The 17,373-nt window shown below is 52.3% G+C and overlaps 1 protein-coding gene across 2 annotated transcripts in view; it reads right to left on the bottom strand.

Annotated features, from left to right (window-relative positions):
* The window catches only part of SMOX (spermine oxidase), a 35,317-nt gene extending 18,951 nt beyond the window's left edge, over window positions 1-16,366 (bottom strand). The window contains exon 1 of one of the 2 annotated variants that reach the window (XM_081033932.1): window positions 16,145-16,366. The gene's annotated coding sequence lies outside the window, so the exon portion shown is untranslated. The remainder of the gene's footprint in view (window positions 1-16,144) is intronic. The other variant, XM_081033933.1, reaches the window with a different exon arrangement.
* Window positions 16,367-17,373: the final 1,007 nt, after the last annotated feature.

Raw genomic sequence — 17,373 nt, 5'->3', positions numbered from 1 at the left:
AATCAGACCAGGTGGCCGTCATAATGGTTCTAAACACCTCCTATGAACCTTTCAAATTCTGGGCCAGCCGCACAGCTCAGCTTCCAGCTCCAACCCCAGCTTGTCACACCCCACGCCCTGGTTTCCCATCTTTGTCTTCTTGCAGATGTCCTGTCTGACAGGGTAGGCAGTTACCCCTTAGCCAGCAGGGCCCACATTCTTCCCCTCAATCCCAGATCTTACAGAGACAGACAGACCCCAGACCTCTTCAGCCCAGACCTCAGACCTTCAGACCTCAGAGAGAGGTCTGAGTCTGACATGATAATTATGCCACTCCTGGACACTCCTGGAGAAGATGAAACTGCCCAGCCAGTAGCCTCTGCCCCTAATCAGTGTGGCCTTTGGAAAGTCCATTGGCACTTGAACCTCAGTTTCCCCATCTGTAAAATGGGAATAATTACCCCTACCCTGAGTGAGGCCCGAGCCCAGACTCTGTCAGCCAGCTTCCTGTGTTCCCCAGAAAAGTCCTAAAGGCACAGGTTTCACTGTGGCTCCCTTTAGCAACCCTTAGGATGAGACTCCATGACATAGATTCCCTCACTCTAAGCAGGACCTGACACCCCAACTCTGAACCCCCCTCCAGGAAGTCATCAACCACAGAATTACAAGAGTCCACAGAGCTGGCCACTATCCTGGTGACTATGTTGGTGTGAGACTGCCCTTGTGGATAGCAGACCAGGCTATGAGCAGGAGACGGCTGATGGGAAATGGAGCTCTCAGTCACTCACTTCCCTGGGAAGAAGTTCCTGTAAAAGGGCTGGACCTAGAGGGAAAAAAAACAGCCTAAAAACAAAGTACCAGCCCTGTTCTGAGTCCATGGCCCTTGAGAAATCTCAGAAAGATACACGTCACTCTCTCACACACACATACACACACAAACATAATCACAAAAACATACTTTGCTATGTTTCGCTTGATGATCCTGCTTGATAAATAGTCCCCTCCTTTGGGGACACTTTATAGCACAATGGTTTTCATACAGGGTCTGGGGTCAGATCACTTGTTTTTGAATACCAGTGGTTTGAATATCTATCACGTATTAAATGAGTGACCTGAGTCTCAGTTTCCTCATCAGTACAATGAAGATAAAGAGTATCAGCCTCAGGGGTAAGTGTGACAATGCAGAGTGCTTAGCCCACAGCCAGGCATGTAGCAGCAGTAGTTTTTATATTCCTACAGGCCCAACTCTGCACACTAGTGGGGTGACTGTGGGGAGGGCTGGGCCAGGGCACCAGATGTGGTAGGGGCTAGGGAAAATCCAGCCAATTAAGAGGTCATAGACACCTCCCCCCTCCCACCCTGGGCCGCATGATGACTCCAGAGCAAGACCTGCAGGCCCCAGAGAGAACCAGCAGTGACATTGCTATGGTCTGATGACAGGGGAGCAACAGAGGTTAGAAAAGAAGGGCCCCTCCATTAACTGGGGGTGATTGGTCCTCCCCGGTAACATTGTGAGGCTACAAGTGCAATGACAGGCCGATCTGTGTGGTCACCACCCTCCAAGATGGCCCTCAATGATCCTTGCCTCCTAATACTTGTGCCCTAATATAACCTCCTTCCAAGCTGACCTGTGTAACCAATAGGATATTGTAAAAATGATGGAGTGTGGCTTCCGAAACTAGTTCATAAAACACATTGTGGCTTCCCCCTTGCTCTCTTCGACTGCTTGCTAAAGGGGAAACCAGTCACCATCATGAGGACACTCAAGCAACCCTGTGGAGATGCCCATCAGGCAAGAAACTGAGTCCTCCTACCAACCGCCAAACCACTTAGCAAAGCACGTGAGTGAACCGCCCTGGAAGCAAACACTCTGGCCCCAGTCAAGCCCTCACGTGACTGCAGCCCCAGCCACCATCTTGACTGCAACCTCCTGAGAGGCCCTGAACCGGAAACACCCAACTAAACTGCTCCCAACAACTATGAGGATAATAAATGTTTGTTGCTATTTTAACCCACTAAGTTTTAGGGTAGTTTACTACGCAAGAATAGGTAACTAATACAGTCATCAGTTCTCTCTCCCTGGGGAACCCCCCAGGGTGGGGACAGCCTCAGATAAACCCCCCATTTCACTCAGGGCCCAGTTCCCTCTTTTCTGAAATTCGGGGCTGGAGTGGGTAGAGAGCCTGGGCCAGGCTAACAAGGCCCAGAGGACAGGAGCTCCTTCCCAGCCAGTGCATTAGACTCCACGAGAGATTAGTATGAAAGACTGATACCCAACCCCCACTCTGAGTCATCTAAATCAGACTCTTTGGGAGTGGGTCCCATTGTGGATATTTTTTAAGGGCCCTAGATGATGGTGACATATAGCCAAGGTTAAGAATCACTACTCTACAGCAGGCTCCAAAAGCAGGCTCCAGGCTAGCCCAGAAACATGGTGTTCGCCTGTGCAGGAGAGGAGGAGGCAGACAGAGCAGCAGGACAGGAAGTGCCCAAGGTCCACTCCCCCAATCCCCTTAAACTGAGGGTCTCCCTCTATCCCCACTCCCCTGCAGCTGCCCAGCTCCCTAAGCGCTCTTCATTCCATACCTGTAATGCACCTCAAGCCAGATAGGGACAACCTCTGCCCTTTGAGAGGATTCCAAGTACAGGATGGGGTCTAGCTCTGAGTGATCTTGGGGAAGACTCTCTTTCCTCATCTGTAAAATGGGAATTGCCATCACATCTGCTCTGCGCTCTCTGAGGTCCTAGGTATCTTTAGAAAGATGTATATGTGTTGTCTCCCCCAAGACACAGCCCTGGGGAGAATACAGCAATGGATTAAATAAACAAGGCCACAGCCAATTAATTCATAGGTACAACATAGTGATAAGGACTTGATATGGATGGATTGTGATACAGAATGTAGAGGAACACTAAAATAAAGTACCAGCCTTGAAGGGGCCCTTAATGGGGGCAGGGAGAAGGGTCAGATGAGATTTCCACGAGAGACATGAGAAGTGAGTTCCAGGTGGTGGGAACAGCATGTGCAAAGGCTCAGAGGCGTTGCTTACAAGATCAATTCTCAACATCGCTTTTCCCTCCCTCCAGGACTCAACCTGCTGAATTTCAGTCTCACGCGGCCACTCACCTGATTCCTCGGGTGGTGCAGCAGCCACCACCCGAGCTACAGTGCAGGCCTGGAGGGCTTGCTCTGAGCTTCCCCAAGTAAGTCAGCCACACACATAAGCTCACCCTTGTGGGGGCATGCCCAGGAGAAAGGGCAAAGTGGCACCAGGTCCCCAGAGAACACAAGACCTCACAGGCAGTGGAGTGTGGAGCGTGGCCCCTCTCCCAGCCCCATTTCATCAGGTATCACCTTCAGTCCCAACCCTCCAGACGAAGTGGGAGGGGGTGGGCAGGACGGTCACACAGTCACTCAGCAAACAGTGCAGGCACTGTAGAGCCAGTGCACAGTGCAGTGAGAAGTCTGGGTGGGCACACAACATCATGGAGTCCCCCCTTATCCACAATTTTGCTTTCCCAGTTTCAGTTACCTATGGTCAACAGCAGTCCAAAAATATTTAATGGAAAATTCCAGAAGTAAACAATTCGTAAGTTTTAAATTGTGCGTTGTTCTGAGCAGTGTGATGAAATTTCACGCCGTCCGTCCCATTCCATCCTGCCTGGGATGTGAATCATCCCTTTGTCCACTACATCCACACTGTACGTATAGCACAATAAGATATTTGACAGGGAGAGAGACCACATTTACAAACTTTTATGATAGTATTTTGTTATAATTATTCTATTATTAGTTATTGTTGTTAATCTCTTAGTTTCTCTTAGTGTCGAATTTATAAATTAAACTCTATCATAGGTATGTATGTATATGAAAAAACATAGTAACAGATGGCTTGGTACAATCTCTGGTTTCAGACAAACACTGGGAGTCTTGGAACATATCCCCTGTGGATAATGGCGGAACTACTGTACACTTAAAAATGGTTAAAATGGTAAATGTTATGTTATGTACATTTTCCCCCAATAAAAATAGCAAGAACAATGAAAAGTTTAGTGAGTACTGCTCTGGCACTCAGAATACAGCAACAGTCAGAAGCCTCCCCATGGAGGGTCTAACAGACCAGGGGCGACAGGTGCTACAAGAAGAGCAGGGTGAGGGGCGAGGCAGCTGCTCTGTGTGGGGAAGTCAGGGAAGCCTCTCTGATAAGGTGCCAATGGAGCAGAGGAAGTGACAGGCAGGAGGGGATCAGACGGTGACAGTCCTATGGTGACCCTCTAGGAACTTGCTGAATGACAGGATGTGGGGGTGAGAGCAAGAGCAGGGTCAGGATGACTTGGGTGACCAGTCATGACACCACAAGGACAAACCCTGTCGAGTTCTATGTCATCTGATTATCCCCTTTCCCCTTGACAAGAAGCCTGTGGGGTAAGAAAGACGAGAAACTGAGGCCAGATAACTTGGTATAAGAGCTGCAGGTGGGAGGAGCGCCCCGGTGGTCTAATTCCAGAGCCCAGCTCTCTCCTCAGGGCTATCACTGAGAATGCTTTTCCAGGCCACCTCTCACGGCAATGCCCAGCATACCCCCAAACACATAGTCCAGAGCCCCGCTCCCAGCCCCCTTCTTCAAGCATCACCTGCAGGCACCCCCCTGACCGGCCCCTGGCTTGGGTTAGTGTCCCCACCTATTCTGCACCTGGAGCACTTGAAGCCTGGGAAGTGTAAGCTGGCAGATGAGGAGGTGGCTTCCCTGCCAGGTTTCTCCCCTCTCCCTGCCCGTAGCCACAGCCCCACAATTCTAGGGTGAAGGGGGCTGCCCAGTCAGCACTTTCCACTGACTCTTTCAAAACCACTGACAAGAACTGAGGCTTGTGAGACAAACTCAAGCCCGGGCGCAGTTCCCCCTTGCTGGCCCCTCGTGACTCTGCACAAAGCCTGTCTGTGCTTCAGCTCCAGCCCCCGGGAGGAGGGAGCTCTCCTGCAAGCCCATCCTCTCTCCAGAACCACAGGGTCCCCACTCTGCCCAGCCCAGGACCCGTGCTCCCTGCCCCCAACGAGACACTGCAGCCCTGACAGGAGAGCTGAGTGTCCAAGGCTTGCTGATTCCAGGCAGGTTTTGTGGGAAGGAGTCCCCCTCCACTGTAAACTCTTTTCTCATAAAGCTCCCTCTCCTATGGCCCCCACTCAGCACAGTTTATCACAGAGTGAAGGTGGCACGCATAACAAAAGGCAAAAAGAAAAACAAAAACATCCCCCCCCCCCAAACGCAGGCACCATATGAACCTCGTAGCAAACTTGTGTTTATTGAGCCCTTCCTGCACCAGGCCCCGCGCTGAGCAGTCTCCGTTCATGCCGTCATTTAACACTCCCAAACTCCCGGGGACCCATTTTACAGAGGAGGGAACAGGCTCAGAGAGGTTCACAGCTGTGATGGAGGTCACCCAGACAGAGTGAAGGCGGAGCAGGGCTTGAGAACACTGAGAGTTCATGTCTTTCTCCCCAGCACTTACTGAGTTCTCAGGCCCCCATCAGCCTCCAGGGGCAGCAGGCATGAGGAAAGCCCTGGCCTGCCACTTCTCCTGTCCCACACCTCCCCACAGACTGACACTACACACATTGTGCCAAGCACTTGGGGCTGCCCTGCATGAGGTGTCCCCAAGCCTGGCTGCTCCACCAAAACCTAGGGCTGCCAAGGGGAGGCCACCTGCCTCCTGCTCAGGGTGATGGTGGGGTCGGCTTCAGGCCACCCGAGTCTCCCTGCCCCATGGGGACTGGCGCAAGGCTTGCCAGGCACTACACTATGCCAGGCCACAGCCCTCTGCCCTTGGCTTCATCCTCCATAAACAGGGACAGGGACAGTGGTCTAATTGCTGTGCCTGCACACACACAAAAAAAAATTCTAAGAGCAACTAACTCATACTTCCCTCAGATTGTCACCTCTCTCAGTGGCCCAAGATTTTCCCCACCTGGTAACTTCAGGATGGTGTAACTGTGCTCTTCTAACAAATCCTACCGTGTTTCCCCGGAAATAAGACCGAACCGGAAAATAAGCCCTCGCATGATTTTTTAGGAGGACATCCCCTGAACATAAGCTCTAATGCATCTTTTGGGGCAAAACTTAATATGAGACCCAGTCTTATTTTCGGGGGAAAACAGTAACACAGGATCTCCTAACGTAGGCTCACCCAATAAAGGCCTCTCCATAAAGTTCAACCCTGAAGCAGAACTCCAGCAAGAGCTGGAACCAAGTCTGAAAGCCAATGGTGTTCATTTCAAAATGCACACGTGGGCCCTGACCCCACAATTTAATCTATAAAACACCTACAGTTAAGACACTGAACCTGTACAATAAATATATTCTTCAAGTCTTTTGTTGAGTTCACAGAAAGACTTAATAATTCGCCAGCTTTTGAAGTCAAGAAATGCTTGTTCTTACAATTTTGTCACCATCGTTATCACTATTTTTCACCGAGCACGTCTGAGGTACAGAACAGAATGCTAAGCATTTCACGTGGAATATATCAGTGAATCCTCATGTCAATACCCTCATCCTACAGAGGAGGAAACCGAGGTTCAGAGAGGTCCCATACCTGCCATCTGACATAAGGCGCTCCAAAATTTACTTAGTAAAATACTAAGGCTCAGACTTCACATTATTTTAAAACCAAGGAATGAGTTGAGTTCATTGTCTTCAGTTGTTTTTTCAGATTAAGTCAAAAGTTTTCCATTAATTGTGTATGATATTTTAAATCAATTTTTCCAAAATTTTCAAATAGAGTAGAAGGGATCTGTATGTTTAACATTTAAAGGCCTCATTTAAAAATCTTTCCTGAGTATCCTAGCCCATTGATGGTCCTGAGTATCTCTGCCTGAGTCATCTTAAAATCCAGCTGACTCAAGGTCTAGTGTTTTGCCAGTCCAAAAGCACCCATCAGCACCTTCTCCCTGAGGTCAGGAGTTCGGGGAGCTGGGCTGGCCTGGCTTGAGGGGGAAGTTCTGGTTGTGGTGGGGAGGCTCCGAGGGGTCTATGAGGTAAAGAACAGACCCCTGACCAGATATCCTAGAACTGGGGTTGGAGACCCAGTCATTCCATTCGTTGGCACTGCCAGTGTCCCCGTCTGTGAAATGGGGTAATAGCTCGGGCTCTATGGGGCCATAGTTTCTGAGGCAGGAACTATGGGTCAGCCAAGGCTTGGCCCAAAATTGGCAGAGAGTGGCTAGGTTCTTTGTTCTGTTTTCTAATAAATTACAGTTCATTTCCAAGTACTTCTCCTGGGCTTAAATCACACCTTCCTTACACCCTCCTCCAAGAAGTAGTAGAAGATAAAGGAATCTAGACTGAGGGGGCAGGGGTGCTCCACTCCCCAGTCCAGGACACCCTACTCTGGCTGACCCAAATGCTTTACTTCCTCCCCTGTCCTCCCAGCCTTTTTAGAGGCAGCAGGAAAAGCGCTGGGCTCCAACTGTTTGAGGAAGAAAGAGGAAGAAAACAAGGAGGAGGGCGAGGGAGGACAGGAGAGTGTAGCTGTGCTGGGTAAGCAAGCTCACTGAGCATCCTCTGCCAGGGCCCTCCTGTCTGCCCAACTTTGAACCATGAAAGCAACTTCTCCTGGGTCACTGTTTGAAATGCCACACCCTGTCACCCCTACCTGAGCTGCTGAACAAAGAGTCCTCACACTTCAGAGGAAATGAGGTGTGGCAAGGGACAAGGCAGGGTGGATTCACTGAGGCCCTCAGCCACAGGGGGTGGGGGGAGGTGGGGAACGGAGCAGGGGCCCTGGAACTCCCCCCACCCCCTTCCTGCACTTGCAACACCCTGCCAGGAAGGCAACAGGATGAAATTCCCAACCTTTGGGAGAAAATGACTCAGAGCTCTGAGAATCTAAAGATAAGGGTCATATAAGCAACCTGACCCCGGCCCGTGCTTTGAGTTTTAAAGGGGCACAAACCATTCTATGAGGAAGGCCAACGGGGGGTCCTGCCCCCCAATCCACCATCACAGCCCTGCCACGTTTCTCACTAAAGCACTGCTCTCATCAAACCACTGCCCTGCACAAAAACCTTCGATGACTCCCCATGGCCTACTGAATGAAGGTAGATCCCTGACACCTCCTCCCTGCCCGCCGTCTCTCTGTCTCCTACACCCCACATGACGCTCTGAAATCCACACTCAGACGAGGCCCACAGAGGCCAGAGTGGCCTGAGAAATTACTTCATTCTGCCCAAATCTCCTGATCCTGCCGGCCACTCCTCTAGGAAGTCAGTCCTGGCTCCCCTGGCCCACACTTTTCTTCTCCTCTCCAGAAGATAACTCTTCTGGTCTAATTAGGACCCACCTCAAGCCTCATCATGCTCTCGAGTGGTTTTTATGCCTCTCATGACTCTGACCACTGTCCCGTTCCCTGGGTCCCTCCTGGAGACACTCCCTACAGCCATGTCAGTCACACTAAGAGCAGCCAATAGAGATATTCAATATCACAATGAGCCTATGAGGGAAATAATGTTATTCCCACAGTACAAATGAGGAAACTGAGGCACTGAGAGGTTACAACCCTGCTCTCTGAGACGAACAGCTGGGAGAGAATTTGTAGAGCAAGGAGATGGTAGGAGTGGTGGGGTGGGAGGCACTCCCAGAATCCCAAAGACCAGGGCCTGGTTACCATTGGGTCTTAGGCACCAGACAGGTCCTCTGAGGCCCCTTCCTCACCTACCCAGTGAAGCCAAACGGTTGCCACAAGAACCCAGGGCTGGCTCTGGGCCCCAGTCCTCTGTAGGCTGTCCCTCCCTCTGCAGTCCCTTTTCTTCCACTGACCCTCCAAATGGGACCCATCCTACCAAGTCCACCTCCCCCAAGAAGCTATCCATCCACCTTCCCTTCCTTCCCTGGCACTTCTGGGCCCACCCATCACTCGTTTGTAGTCTTTTGTGGGGCAGCATCCTTCCACATCAACTCTTCCCCCTGGGTGTTTTCCTGGTCAGAGGGATATTATTAGGAAGTATTTAAAAAAAAAAAAAAAAGATTTCTATGGTCAAATCAATTTGGGAAACATCAAATAATTTCTTTTCTGCAGGATTTGTCAGAGCCTTTAATTCTCTTAAAAGCATTTTGAATCTCCCACCCAGCAGTGGAGTGAATTTCCCAGTTTCTACCCTTATTTGTTCTCTGAACCCTTGAGGTTTCTCAGAACAGTCTTTGAGAAATGCCACACAGGCAGGCACTGGACCCTGCGGTCCTTTTATAAGGCGTGTGGTACATTTGGGGAACTTAGCCTGAGAGCCTCTCTTGGCACTGCCCAGGGCTGCAGAACCTTTGCCCTCGTGTCTGCCCTTCCCACTTTCCTTTGGGTGAGGTGACTGCCGACTCCCCTGCCAATGTCTAGAGGGACCTCATCTCTCCAATGCCCTCAGATACCACTCCCCAGGCCATGCTGAGCCCAGAGAACGAGGGACCTTGGGAGATCCCAAAGCAAGCTAGACAGTTCTTCCATGCAAATTGCTCATTCTACTCTATCATTAGCATTCAAGTTTTAATATTAAACCAAAATTAAAAAGTATTAAGCTGCCATTCTGGGAAAAAGCAGTGCCCCCCCCCCAACAAACCCTATGACCCTCTCCCCTGCTCCCCAGGTCAAGGACTAAATCCCTCAATTTATAGGAAACTGTGGCCTAAGCAGGGAGCAGTCACTTGCCTGTAGTGGCCCTGCCAGGGGCAGAGCAGAGAGAAGCATCTGGGCCTTCCCACGTCCAGGTGTACCAGGGAGGGGGCCTGGTGGGAGAAGATCCCAACAGTGGCTCAGGTAACCATCAGCAGTGGCTACAAGGACTCACACAGGCTGGGGAAAGGACGCCGGGTATGGCTCAGCAGCTGAGCAGAATCTGGGGGCTTTTAGAAGATGGCATGTTGGGCTGAAGTTAGCTGTTTACCCAGTCTCCCTGGCCCCACCGTGAATGGCTAGAGGAAGAGTGCTCACCCCAGATCAGCTACCCACAGGGCTGGGTTCAGCTGTGGGCAAAGATAAGATGCCCTATGTGCCTCCTGCCTGTCATCCTGCCCTGGGGCAGTTACCTAAGATACCCTCCCGTTATCTTGTGAATTCCTCATAGTCAGGTGCCCCGGAAATCAAGCCTGTCTCCTGGCCTGAGACCCAAGGCCCCAGAGACCCCTCACGTAGCCCCACCTACCAGTAGAGCAGCCCCCTGCTTCCCACACCCTCTACACACTCCCCTCTGCCCTGCTCCCACCTCAGGCCCAACACAAGCAGTCCGTGCACCTCCCCAAACACAGTCCATAGGAGCCAGGACAGGCCTCTTTGCCTGTTCCAGGTCCCACCCGACCTGCACCTGCCTGGCCCTCAAATTGCCAGCCTTAACCCTTGCTACACAAAGAAGGCCTGTGGGCCAGCAGCATCGCACCACCCCAGAGCTTGTTAGAAATGCAGAGTCTCAGGCCCCACCCTAGACCAGCTGAATTAGAATCTGCATTTTAACAAGCTGCCTAGGTCATCCCTGTGACTGTTAGAGTTTGAGAAGCACTTTTATAGGCCACTGTTCCATTCAAGTCATTGCACCCGGAGCCTATAACCTCCAATGGCTCCCTGGGGCCTAGTGAATCAAGTCCAGACTCAGCAGCTTAGCAGTGAAGGCCTTCCCCAGCCTGGCTTTAACCCACTTCTTCAGGTTTGGGCTTCTCCTCTGTCTTGGGAATGTCATCACCACCACTGTCAGCCAAAGCCACCCAAGACTTCAGGACCCTCTAAAAGCACTACCTCCTCCTCCAGGAAGCTGGTCTGAACTGCACCTTATTATATCACACACAGCATGGCTCACTCTTATTTCTTAGAGAGTGGGGATCCTGTCCTGTGTTCCCAGTGGCTGTGAGTACCAAGCTGGGGCATTCGAGATGCCAAATGATGACCAAAGGTAACAAGGCCCAGCATCCAGTTGTCAAGAAGCCCACCCTCCGCTCTAGCCTGCCAGCTTCTGGCTCTGCCACAACCTTCACCTCAAACCAGCAGACAGAGACTTGGGCAGCGTGGCTAAGCCTCCTGCATACTCCCTGCCACAACCATGGGCCAGTTGAGCTTCCAGCAGCAATGTCCTTGCTCTGTGCCTCAGTTTCCCAAAATGCAGAAGAGAAGCCACCAACTCTGCTTCCCGCTTTTCCTGGAGGGCTGGCAGAATCTGTCAAGCTAGATAAGCAGATCCCTTAAACTCTAGGGTTCAGAATTTGGAACACAGAGACTCCATCCTTGTGTGTTCAGCAAATCCTCACTCGGCCAGCCAGCCAGGCCCCTGGGAGCCCAAGTCACCTGCCCAGAGGCATTCTCATGACCAAACAGGAAAGCCTCACAGGACAGGGCTGCCACACCTTCCTCTTGGCTCCCTCCTTCCTGGCCCCGTTCCTCAGGGCTGGTGTCCCATGGGAAGTCCTTCACACTGGATCTGTAAGAAGACACTCAAGCACGTAACCTTAAGGAGTTCCCGGTTTCCACAACCTCTGGGGAAAAAGGGGAAAAAGCCTTCCGAATCCCATTTTACAGACAGACTAAAAGAGGTGAGGACAGGGCCACCAGTGAAGTCCATTAAGCTCTCAGCAGGTCCCATTTCTCTGTTCCCCTAGCTCAGCTCCCACATTCAACCCATCCCCACCCTGACCCCCATCCAGGCTTCCCAAGACCAAGTCTGAAATTCAACCTCACGATATCCTAGATGGAATCCAAAACAGGCCAGTTCATCTGCAGAGCTCCTACCTGACCTCCCTGGCTCTCTGGAGGCAGATGAAGAGAGAAGTGAGGCAATGCTAAACCCAGAGGGGTGACATTCTACCGTGTTTCCCCGAAAATAAGACCTAGCCGAATAATCAGCTCTAATGCGTCCTTTGGAGCAAAATTTAATATAAGACCTAGTCTTATTTTAGTATAAGACCCAGTCTGTATAATATAATATAATATAATATAATATAATATAATATAATATAATACAATACAATACAATACAATACAATACAACACAACACAACACAACACAACACAATACAATACAATACAATATAATATATTAATTTTTGCTCCAAAAGACGCATTAGAGCTGATTGTCCAGCTAGGTCTTATTTTCAGGGAAACATGGTAATGGTAGCATCTCAAGTAGAGAGTTGTTTTTGTACCAGAAGCAGTTGACCTCCCCAGCACCCTGAAATCACAATGTGCATGACACCCAACTACTCGGCCTGGGCCTATGCTCCTCCTGGAAAAAAAGATAGTACATGAAGCAGAGAAAATCAGCTGCCCACTCTGAGCAAGGACCCCTTCTACTTTAGAGGGCATGATTTCTTTCCTACCTCCCCAGTCCCCAAGGCCAGGCACCTCAGGAAGTCTGGGAAAACCACTCGTTTGTTAAGACGACTTCAGCTGGGCCATATCTGAGAGGCATGAGAGTAGTAGTAGAGTGAGGTGCTTTAGAGCTTGGATTCTGGAGCCAGATTGAGTGGGTTCAAATCCTCGCTCTGTCGCTACTGTGTTGTATTACTGTGCGTCAGTCTTCCCATCTGTTAAATGGGAATAAGACCTACCCTAGAGAACTGTTAAGATGATTAAAGCAGTTAATACTTGCACAGTCTGCAGAACATTGTCTGGCACCCACTGAATAGACGAGGGCCCTGGCCCAGCCTCTTGGACTCTGCCTGATTTCTCCCACCCAGGATACCCTCCTTGCTCCCACCTGTCCCAGCTCGAAGCCTTTCCTAGGCATGCCAGCCCAATTCTAGATCTGGACCTCCATCCCCTAGTTTCAGGGCTCACCTCACAGTGCCATCTTGGTACATCACCAGTCTGCCTGGCCAGCACCCAGTTCCCCTCCCTCCCAGATCTGAGGTTTCCTGGCTCTCAGCCCTCCATTCTGACAGCACCAGCCACACAATTCAATTCTCAGCTGGTTCCTCTATGCAAAGAGGAGAGCTGTAGGTAGAAAGACAAGGGTCTATAGAGAGATACCCAGCCCCAGCTTCTTCCTCCCTTTCAACTCCCTGTACCCCAAGGCTAGGAACCCAGCAGTCACCCAAGAGAGTAGCCTGAAATAAATCCCCCGCTGCCCGGGCTGCTCTCATCTCCTGAGTTAGAGAACACACACACCCCTCTGTTAACCCAGCCTGGATTTCCACCAAAGAAAGCAAAGGAAGTCATTTATTCCCAACCCACAGCTACCCACACCACTCCACATCCCCCGGGCCCCCAATTTCCCCCTAGGCATACGGGCCTGCCTTCAAGACACTTGTACCTTCTTCACTTCCATTTTCCACACCCGACTGGCCCCCTCAGATTCTTGCAGCCATTTGCACAACTGCTTTTGTGGAAACAAAATTAAAATCCTCATTGTCACTTGAGGTTTAAAGGGGGCTCCTGAGCTGATGGCAATACCCACCTCTTTCTGCCCAGCCCGGCCCAGACCTTCCTACCTGGCACAAGATTTCCTGAGCAGCAGCTATGTGCCAGGTACTGTGTTAGATGCTCCAGATACAGCAGTGGGCCGTTCGGTCAAGGTTCTAGCCCTTGAGAAGCCGGACGAAGTAAAACGACAACTATAACAATTGGTCACGGATTGTGATAAACATAAGAAAGAAAGTAAAGCAGGTGCTAGAATTACAGGACAGAGAGGGACCCTCTACCAAGACTGGGAAGGCATGTGAAAAAGGCATATTTAAGGTGAGACCCGAAAAACAAGGAGGAGTCAAGCTAGCCCAGTAGAAAACTCTGGAAAGAACATTCTTCGCAGAGAAAATAGCACAAGCAAAGGCCCTAGGGCAGGAAAAGACTTCGGAAGTTCAAAGGCAAAGTGATTCAGGTGTAGCTGACAGGAAGCATGCAAAGGGACAAGGCTGGAGAAGGTCAAAAGGGCCCAGATCATGGAGGGTCTGATAAGCCATGGGAAAGTTTTGAAATTTTATTCCAAGTGCAACAGAGAGTTATGGAGGGCTATTTAGAGGAATGAGACTATCTAATCAATATTTTCCTCAATACTTCTCTGTTGAAATGGATTAGAGGAGGGCAAGTGCGGACTTAGGGAAATCAGACAGCAACTACTACAGCATTCAGGCAAGACATAAAAGGGAGCTTGGCCTGTGGTAGTAGTCGAGGGCGGTAGAAGTGGAGTCAGAGTTTGATGAACAGGCCTGAGATAGATTTTGCAAAAAGAACCAAAAGGATTTGCTGTTGGACTGGATGTGGGGAGGGAGACAAAGCGGGGAGCTGATGCCACCTTGTTTCCTGTCTTTAAAGCTGGGTGGGTTTACTGAGACGAGAAGGCCTGAGGAGGGTCATGTTTGGGGAGTGCAGTCAGGCTTCTGTTTCATCTGTGTGAAGTTTTTCATACCTATGACACATCCAGGACACCATAAATCATCAGATGGGTGGTTGGATAGAGAGGCTAGGGATAAAATTTGCTACTTAAAATCATGAGAATGAAAATGATGTACATTTAGGATCCGTATTGTTGTAAATTAATGCTTGATTTTAAAAATCCTAAGAAAGAATGAGAACATGGTGGGGTATGTAAGAGAAGGGAGCCAGGAAAGACGAGGGGGCTGAGGAGAGAGCCCTGAGATCCTCCAACATTTGGAGCTGAGTGAAGTTGTCCCCAAAGAGGACTAAGAAAGAACTAGGCAGGGAAAGAGAAGAAAACCAGGAGAAGCCAACAGAGATTATTGGTTCTAGAAGAAGAGAATGACCAAGACAAAGGGAGGTCAAGGAAGACCTGGTGGGGGTGGGAAGAGAATCACTCGAGACCTTGACTGGGGCAGTTTCAGTGAAGTGGTGGGACAGAAGCCAGGTCAAGTAGGCTGAGGAACCAAAGGGATGTGCTTCCGAGGAGCACGTACAGACAGCTCTCTGGAGAAGCTTTGCTGTGAGGAGTGGAGAAGTGGGTCTGTTGCTGGGGGAGAATAAGGAACGAAGGCAAAAAGGGGACTATGAAATGGGGGGTGGGGATGGAGGAGGGCGCCAAAGTCTGTTCTTATACTGTTGTGAATGACTGAGGGGAAAAGGAGCCACTTCTCACACTAGAGAGAGAAGTAACTGAAGAAAGGGGGAGTGGACCACGTTGGGGCCCAAGTGGAGGCATGGGCCTGTGGCAGGAATGGGGATGCTTCCTACCCCTAACAAGGGAGAAGAAGAGAGGAAGGGGGGCCAAGGAGGCAGAATACAAATGTGGGGCCTTCACTGTACACATTTTCAGATGCACGCCTACACCCTCCATTCGTGCCCACTCCAGTGACCCCTGAGGGACCTGCCTTGTTTCACTGCTTGGACAAGTGGCCCTCCCACGGACTGGCATGGGATGTGCCCGCACCAGCAGGTTCTGCAAACAACCTGTGGACACATCTTACCAATACGGTCCAGCCACTGAGCTTACCTCATCAGGAGGTGCGCCCCATCCTGGTGCAAGCTCGGAAGGGGTCCACGAGACCCTCACCGGCTCCATCAGGGCCTCAGCCCCCAACCCAGAGCAGTGACCTCCCGCAGCCCCTCCCCCAAAGTGAGCTCTCAACACACTATCCCTTTCCGAGTGTGGCTATCATCAAGCCACTGGCGCAGCCCGTGAGCCCTTAGTTGGCCCATTGGAGAGAGCTGCTCCCCACCCCAGCGCCCGCGCGGAGACCACCCGTACGTCCGCAGGGAGGGCGGCCCAGCCTCAACCCGTGTCCCAGCCGTCGCCCCGCAGCCTTCTCTTCTCTCCCCAGCGCCCACCCTCCGGACCGCCCGAGTCGTCGCGGGGCGTCGGCGCCCGGCTTTGTCTGCGCCCACGGAGCGCGCCTGCCGAGCGCCCGGGGCGCTCCCCAGCCGCACGCAGCTCGCAGAGGCCGGCCTGCCCTCCACCCCGGCGCGCTAGCCGGGCTCGCGCAGCCCCCTCCCGAGACCACGGTCCCCGGGGCCCGACCACCGCCTCCCCCGACGCCGGCGAGGTGGGCGCGGCGCCCACTGCTCTCCGCAAGCCTCGGGGAACGCCGCGCACCCAGCCCTCCGGCCCCAGCGCCGCGCTGGCTGCCGGAGCTCCGGGCCGGCCGAGCCTTCGGGGCTGCTCCGGGGCCCTCACCCCCCGTGACTGCCGCAGCCCCTGCCTACCCCCCAACGAGGGCCGGGCGCCGGGGGCTGGGGCCGGAGAGCCGGCGCGCCGTACCTTTCCCTGCTGAGCCCGGGAAGTGAGTCTGCCGCGAGCGGCGCTCCAGCCTCGGCCTCCTCCGCCTCCCCTCCTTCTTCCACCGCCTGGCTTCCTCCTCCAGCCGCCACCGGGACCGTAGGGGCCCGAGCCAGCCGCCGCGGCCTGTGTGGGGCCCCGCTCCGCCTAGTGTCCCCAGCCCACCCCGCCCGGTCCGCTCCGGCCCGGCCCCCGCTCCGCCTCGGGGCGGGAACGCACCCAGCTCCTCCCCGGGCCCGCCCCGCCGGAGGCGGGGAAGCTGGTGGCCGCCGGGACCGAGGACCTTGGTGCCCGGGCCTCCGATCCCCAGCCTGGCGCTTCCCACCAGGGCCCCACAGCCCTCTGCGGCAGTCAAGCTGAGCGCCAAATGTCACCACCCATCCCAGAAAGAAAAGTAGCGGACCCAGCCCTTCCCACCCTGTGCTGGGCAAAACGTAGGGTCGAGGTTTCCTGCCAGGCATCCAACAGAGCTAGGACGGGGGCCTCAGTTTACCCGCAGAGTTTGGAATCCCCCTTTCGAAAGGAAGGGGCGCACCTCTCTTGTCCCAGAGTTGTCTTCACTCCCTCAGACCAGGGTTTGGGGCCACCCCCAATCTCATTTTCTCCCCAACGGCGCTGCCGTATCCACCACCCCACCCACTCGCCTCCTAGAATCAATCTCAAACCTGCAACAGCAGGGGTGGGGGCCACTCAAATCGCCACAGCCTGTCCCTTCGCAGCCCACGGGCTGTCAGTGGAAGTACCCTCTTTAAGAAAATATCTTTCACTGGCACCCACTGCCTCACGCTCAAATAAAAACCGAAGCAAATATAAGTGCGAGGGTCACTTTCTTTTCCTTAAGAAAAATAAATAAACAATAAAAATTATTTGTTTTCGGTTTGTGGTTCGGCAAGCACTGCTCTGGTCCCTGTACAGTTTTTCATTTGTTCTAGTTTAAGGGTTTAAAGGGAGAGAGGGAGCCCTTGGCCTCTGACAATTGCCTTCTATTTAACCCTGTGAGCATCTCCAGGGCTTCCTGAGGCTGATAGAGACCCAGTCTAGGAGAGCAAGTCTTCAGTGGAAGCCAGGCCCCTGCCCTGAACTATCTTTCAGGCTGAGGAAAGTGCCTCACCTAACCCAGACTCCACAGGGGACCCAGAGGCCCCAGGACAGAGCATAGGCCCTCATGGGTCCAGAGACCAGAAGGACAGAGGCGTCCCAGCAGTACTGGA

This window comes from Rhinolophus hipposideros (genome assembly GCF_964194185.1).
Source record: "Rhinolophus hipposideros genome assembly, chromosome: 22".
Lineage (NCBI taxonomy): Eukaryota > Metazoa > Chordata > Mammalia > Chiroptera > Rhinolophidae > Rhinolophus > Rhinolophus hipposideros.
The sequence above is the reverse complement of the archived record's forward strand: the minus strand, read 5'-3'. Positions and strand labels throughout refer to the sequence as shown.